Source organism: Oncorhynchus keta, unplaced genomic scaffold (assembly GCF_023373465.1).
Source record: "Oncorhynchus keta strain PuntledgeMale-10-30-2019 unplaced genomic scaffold, Oket_V2 Un_contig_3378_pilon_pilon, whole genome shotgun sequence".
Classification (NCBI taxonomy): domain Eukaryota; kingdom Metazoa; phylum Chordata; class Actinopteri; order Salmoniformes; family Salmonidae; genus Oncorhynchus; species Oncorhynchus keta.
The window spans coordinates 92,501-100,000 of NW_026287223.1; positions in this window are offsets into that span (position 1 = coordinate 92,501).

Consider the following 7,500-nt stretch of genomic DNA (forward strand, 5'->3'; position numbering starts at 1 on the left):
TACTACCACTATGTCTACATTACTATTCATACTACCACTATGTCTACATTACTATTCATACTACCACTATGTCTACATTACTATTCATACTACCACTATGTCTACATTACTATTCATACTACCACTATGTCTACATTACTATTCATACTACCACTATGTCTACATTACTATTCATACTACCACTATGTCTACATTACTATTCATACTACCACTATGTCTACATTACTATTCATACTACCACTATGTCTACATTACTATTCATACTACCACTATGTCTACATTACTATTCATACTACCACTATGTCTACATTACTATTCATACTACCACTATGTCTACATTACTATTCATACTACCACTATGTCTACATTACTATTCATACTACCACTATGTCTACATTACTATTCATACTACCACTATGTCTACATTACTATTCATACTACCACTATGTCTCTATTCATTACTATTCATATTCATACCACTATGTCTACATTACTATTCATACTACCACTATGTCTACATTACTATTCATACTACCACTATGTCTACATTACTATTACATTACTATTCATACTACCACTATGTCTACATTACTATTCATACTACCACTATGTCTCTACTATTCATACTACCACTATGTCTCATTACTATTCATACTACCACTATGTCTACATTACTATTCATACTACCACTATGTCTACATTACTATTCATACTACCACTATGTCTACATTACTATTCATACTACCACTATGTCTACATTACTATTCATTACCACTATGTTCATTACTATTCCACCACTATGTCTACATTACTATTCATACTACCACTATGTCTACATTACTATTCATACTACCACTATGTCTACATTACTATTCATATTCATATTCTACCACTATGTCTACATTACTATTCATACTACCACTATGTCTACATTACTATTCATACTACCACTATGTCTACATTACTATTCATACTACCACTATGTCTACATTACTATTCATACTACCACTATGTCTACATTACTATTCATACTACCACTATGTCTACATTACTATTCATACTACCACTATGTCTACATTACTATTCATACTACCACTATGTCTACATTACTATTCATACTACCACTATGTCTACATTACTATTCATACTACCACTATGTCTACATTACTATTCATACTACCACTATGTCTACATTACTATTCATACTACCACTATGTCTACATTACTATTCATACTACCACTATGTCTACATTACTATTCATACTACCACTATGTCTACATTACTATTCATACTACCACTATGTCTACATTACTATTCATACTACCACTATGTCTACATTACTATTCATACTACCACTATGTCTACATTACTATTCATACTACCACTATGTCCATTACTATTCATACTACCACTATGTCCATTACTATTCATACTACCACTATGTCTACATTACTATTCATACTACCACTATGTCTACATTACTATTCATACTACCACTATGTCTACATTACTATTCATACTACCACTATGTCTACATTACTATTCATACTACCACTATGTCTACATTACTATTCATACTACCACTATGTCTACATTACTATTCATACTACCACTATGTCTCCTACTATTCATACTACCACTATGTCTACATTACTATTCACCACTATGTCTACATTACTATTCATACTACCACTATGTCTACATTACTATTCATACTACCACTATGTCTACATTACTATTCATACTACCACTATGTCTACATTACTATTCATACTACCACTATGTCTACATTACTATTCATACTACCACTACACTATTCATACTACCACTATGTCATATTCATACCACCACTATGTCTACATTACTATTCATACTACCACTATGTCTACATTACTATTCATACTACCACTATGTCTACATTACTATTCATACTACCACTATGTCTACATTACTATTCATACTACCACTATGTCTACATTACTATTCATACTACCACTATGTACTACTATTCATACTACCACTATGTCTACATTACTATTCATACTACCACTATGTACTATTCATACTACTATGTCTACACTATTCATACTACCACTATGTCTACATTACTATTCATACTACCACTATGTCTACATTACTATTCATACTACCACTATGTCTACATTACTATTCATACTACCACTATGTCTACATTACTATTCATACTACCACTATGTCTACATTACTATTCATACTACCACTATGTCTACATTACTATTCATACTACCACTATGTATCCCTATTCATACTACTAGAGAACATTACTATTCATACTACCACTATGTCTACATTACTATTCATACTACCACTATGTCTACATTACTATTCATACTACCACTATGTCTACATTACTATTCATACTACCACTATGTCTACATTACTATTCATACTACCACTATGTCTACATTACTATTCATACTACCACTGTCTACATTACTATTCATACTACCACATTACTATTCATACTACCACTATGTCTACTATGTCTACATTACTATTCATACTACCACTATGTCTCCCATTACTATTCATACTACCACTATGTCTACATTACTATTCATACTACCACTATGTCTACATTACTATTCATACTACCACTATGTCTACATTACTATTCATACTACCACTATGTCTACATTACTATTCATACTACCACTATGTCTACATTACTATTCATACTACCACTATGTCTACATTACTATTCATACTACCACTATGTCTACATTACTATTCATACTACCACTATGTCTACATTACTATTCATACTACCACTATGTCTACATTACTATTCATACTACCACTATGTCTACATTACTATTCATACTACCACTATGTCTACATTACTATTCATACTACCACTATGTCTACATTACTATTCATACTACCACTATGTCTACATTACTATTCATACTACCACTATGTCTACATTACTATTCATACTACCACTATGTCTACATTACTATTCATACTACCACTATGTCTACATTACTATTCATACTACCACTATGTCTACATTACTATTCATACTACCACTATACATTACTACTATTCATACTACCACTATGTCTACATTACTATTCATACTACCACTATGTCTACATTACTATTCATACTACCACTATGTCTATTCATACTACTATTCACTATTCATACCACTATGTCTACATTACTATTCATACTACCACTATGTCTACATTACTATTCATACTACCACTATGTCTCCCCTACTATTCATACTACTATTCATACTATTCATACCACCACTATGTCTACATTACTATTCATACTACACCACTATGTACTACCACATTACTATTCATACTACCACTATGTCTACATTACTATTCATACTACCACTATGTCTACATTACTATTCATACTACCACTATGTCTACATTACTATTCATACTATTCATACTACCACTATGTCTACATTACTATTCATACTACCACTATGTCTACATTACTATTCACTACCACTATGTCTACATTACTATTCATACTACCACTATGTCTACATTACTATTCATACTACCACTATGTCTACATTACTATTCATACTACCACTATGTCTATTCATTACTATTCATACTACCACTATGTCTACATTACTATTCATACTACCACTATGTCTACATTACTATTCATACTACCACTATGTCTACATTACTATTCATACTACCACTATGTCTACATTACTATTCATACTACCACTATGTCTACATTACTATTCATACTACCACTATGTACATTACTATTACTATTCATACTACCACTATGTCTACATTACTATTCATACTACCACTATGTCTACATTACTATTCATACTACCACTATGTATCCCCCTACTATTCATACTACCACTATGTCTACATTACTATTCATACTACCACTATGTCTACATTACTATTCATACTCCCACTATGTCTACATTACTATTCATACTACCACTATGTCTACATTACTATTCATACTACCACTATGTCTACATTACTATTCATACTACCACTATGTCTACATTACTATTCATACTACCACTATGTCTACATTACTATTCATACTACCACTATGTCTACATTACTATTCATACTACCACTATGTCTACATTACTATTCATACTACCACTATGTCTACATTACTATTCATACTACCACTATGTCTACATTACTATTCATACTACCACTATGTCTACATTACTATTCATACTACCACTATGTCTACATTACTATTCATACTACCACTATGTCTACATTACTATTCATACTACCACTATGTATCCCCCTACTATTCATACTACCACTATGTCTACATTACTATTCATACCACTATGTCTACATTACTATTCATACTACCACTATGTCTACATTACTATTCATACTACCACTATGTCTCTACATTACTATTCATACTATTCCACTATGTCTACATTACTATTCATACTACCACTATGTCTACATTACTATTCATACTACCACTATGTCTACATTACTATTCATACTACCACTATGTCTACATTACTATTCATACTACCACTATGTCTACATTACTATTCATACTACCACTATGTCTCACTATTCATACCACTATGTCTACATTACTATTCATACTACCACTATGTCTACATTACTATTCATACTACCACTATGTCTACATTACTATTCATACTACCACCACTATGTCTACATTACTATTCATACTACCACTATGTCTACATTACTATTCATACTACCACATTACTATTCATACTACCACTATGTCTACATTACTATTCATACTACCACTATGTATCTACTATTCATACTACCACTATGTCTACATTACTATTCATACTACCACTATGTCTACATTACTATTCATACTACCACTATGTCTACATTACTATTCATACTACCACTATGTCTACATTACTATTCATACTACCACTATGTCTACATTACTATTCATACTACCACTATGTCTACATTACTATTCATACTACCACTATGTCTACTACTATTCTACCACTATGTATCTACATTACTATTCATACTACCACTATGTCTACATTACTATTCATACTACCACTATGTCTACATTACTATTCATACTACCACTATGTATTACTATTCATACTACCACTATGTCTACATTACTATTCATACTACCACTATGTCTACATTACTATTCATACTACCACTATGTCTACATTACTATTCATACTACCACTATGTCTACATTACTATTCATACTACCACTATGTCTACATTACTATTCATACTACCACTATGTCTACATTACTATTCATACTACCACTATGTATCCCCCTACTATTCATACTACCACTATGTCTACATTACTATTCATACTACCACTATGTATCCCCCTACTATTCATACTACCACTATGTCTACATTACTATTCATACTACCACTATGTCTACATTACTATTCATACTACCACTATGTCTACATTACTATTCATACTACCACTATGTCTACATTACTATTCATACTACCACTATGTCTACATTACTATTCATACTACCACTATGTCTACTATCATACTATTCATACTACCACTATACATTACTATTCATACTACATACAACTATGTCTACATTACTATTCATACTACCACTATGTCTACATTACTATTCATACTACCACTATGTCTACATTACTATTCATACTACCACTATGTCTACATTACTATTCATACTACCACTATGTCTACATTACTATTCATACTACCACTATGTCTACATTACTATTCATACTACCACTATGTCTACATTACTATTCATACTCCCACTATGTCTACATTACTATTCATACTACCACTATGTCTACATTACTATTCATACTACCACTATGTCTACATTACTATTCATACTACCACTATGTCTACATTACTATTCATACTACCACTATGTCTACATTACTATTCATACTACCACTATGTCTACATTACTATTCATACTACCACTATGTATACCCTACTATTCATACTACCACTATGTCTACATTACTATTCATACTACCACTATGTCTACATTACTATTCATACTACCACTATGTCTACATTACTATTCATACTACCACTATGTCTACATTACTATTCATACTACCACTATGTCTACATTACTATTCATACTACCACTATGTACTATTCATTACTATTCATTACTATTCATACCACTATGTCTACATTACTATTCATACTACCACTATGTCTACATTACTATTCATACTACCACTATGTCTACATTACTATTCATACTACCACTATGTCTACATTACTATTCATACTACCACTATGTCACTATGTCATACTACCACTATGTCTACATTATTCATACTACCACTATGTCTACATTACTATTCATACTACCACTATGTCTACATTACTATTCATACTACCACTATGTCTACATTACTATTCATACTACCACTATGTCTACATTACTATTCATACTACCACTATGTCTACATTACTATTCATACTACCACTATGTCTACATTACTATTCATACTACCACTATGTCTACATTACTATTCATACTACCACTATGTCACTATGTCATACACTACTACATTACTATTCATACTACCACTATGTCTACATTACTATTCATACTACCACTATGTCTACATTACTATTCATACTACCACTATGTCTACATTACTATTCATACTATGTCTACATTACTATTCATACTACCACTATGTCTACATTACTATTCATACTACCACTATGTCTACATTACTATTCATACTACCACTATGTCTACATTACTATTCATACTACCACTATGTCTACATTACTATTCATACTACCACTATGTCTACATTACTATTCATACTACCACTATGTCTACATTACTATTCATACTACCACTATGTCTATATTACTATTCATACTACCACTATGTCTACCACTATGTCTACATTACTATTCATTACTATTCATACTACCACTATGTCTACTATTACTATTCATACTACCACTATGTCTACATTACTATTCATACTACCACTATGTCTACATTACTATTCATACTACCACTATGTCTACATTACTATTCATACTACCACTATGTCTACATTACTATTCATACTACCACTATGTCTACATTACTATTCATACTACCACTATGTCTACATTACTATTCATACTACCACTATGTCTACATTACTATTCATACTACCACTATGTCTACATTACTATTCATACTACCACTATGTCTACATTACTATTCATACTACCACTATGTCTACATTACTATTCATACTACCACTATGTCTACATTACTATTCATACTACCACTATGTCTACATTACTATTCATACTACCACTATGTCTCATTACTATTCATACTACCACTATGTCTACATTACTATTCATACTACCACTATGTCTACATTACTATTCATACTACCACTATGTCTATTACTATTCATTACCACTATTCATACATACTA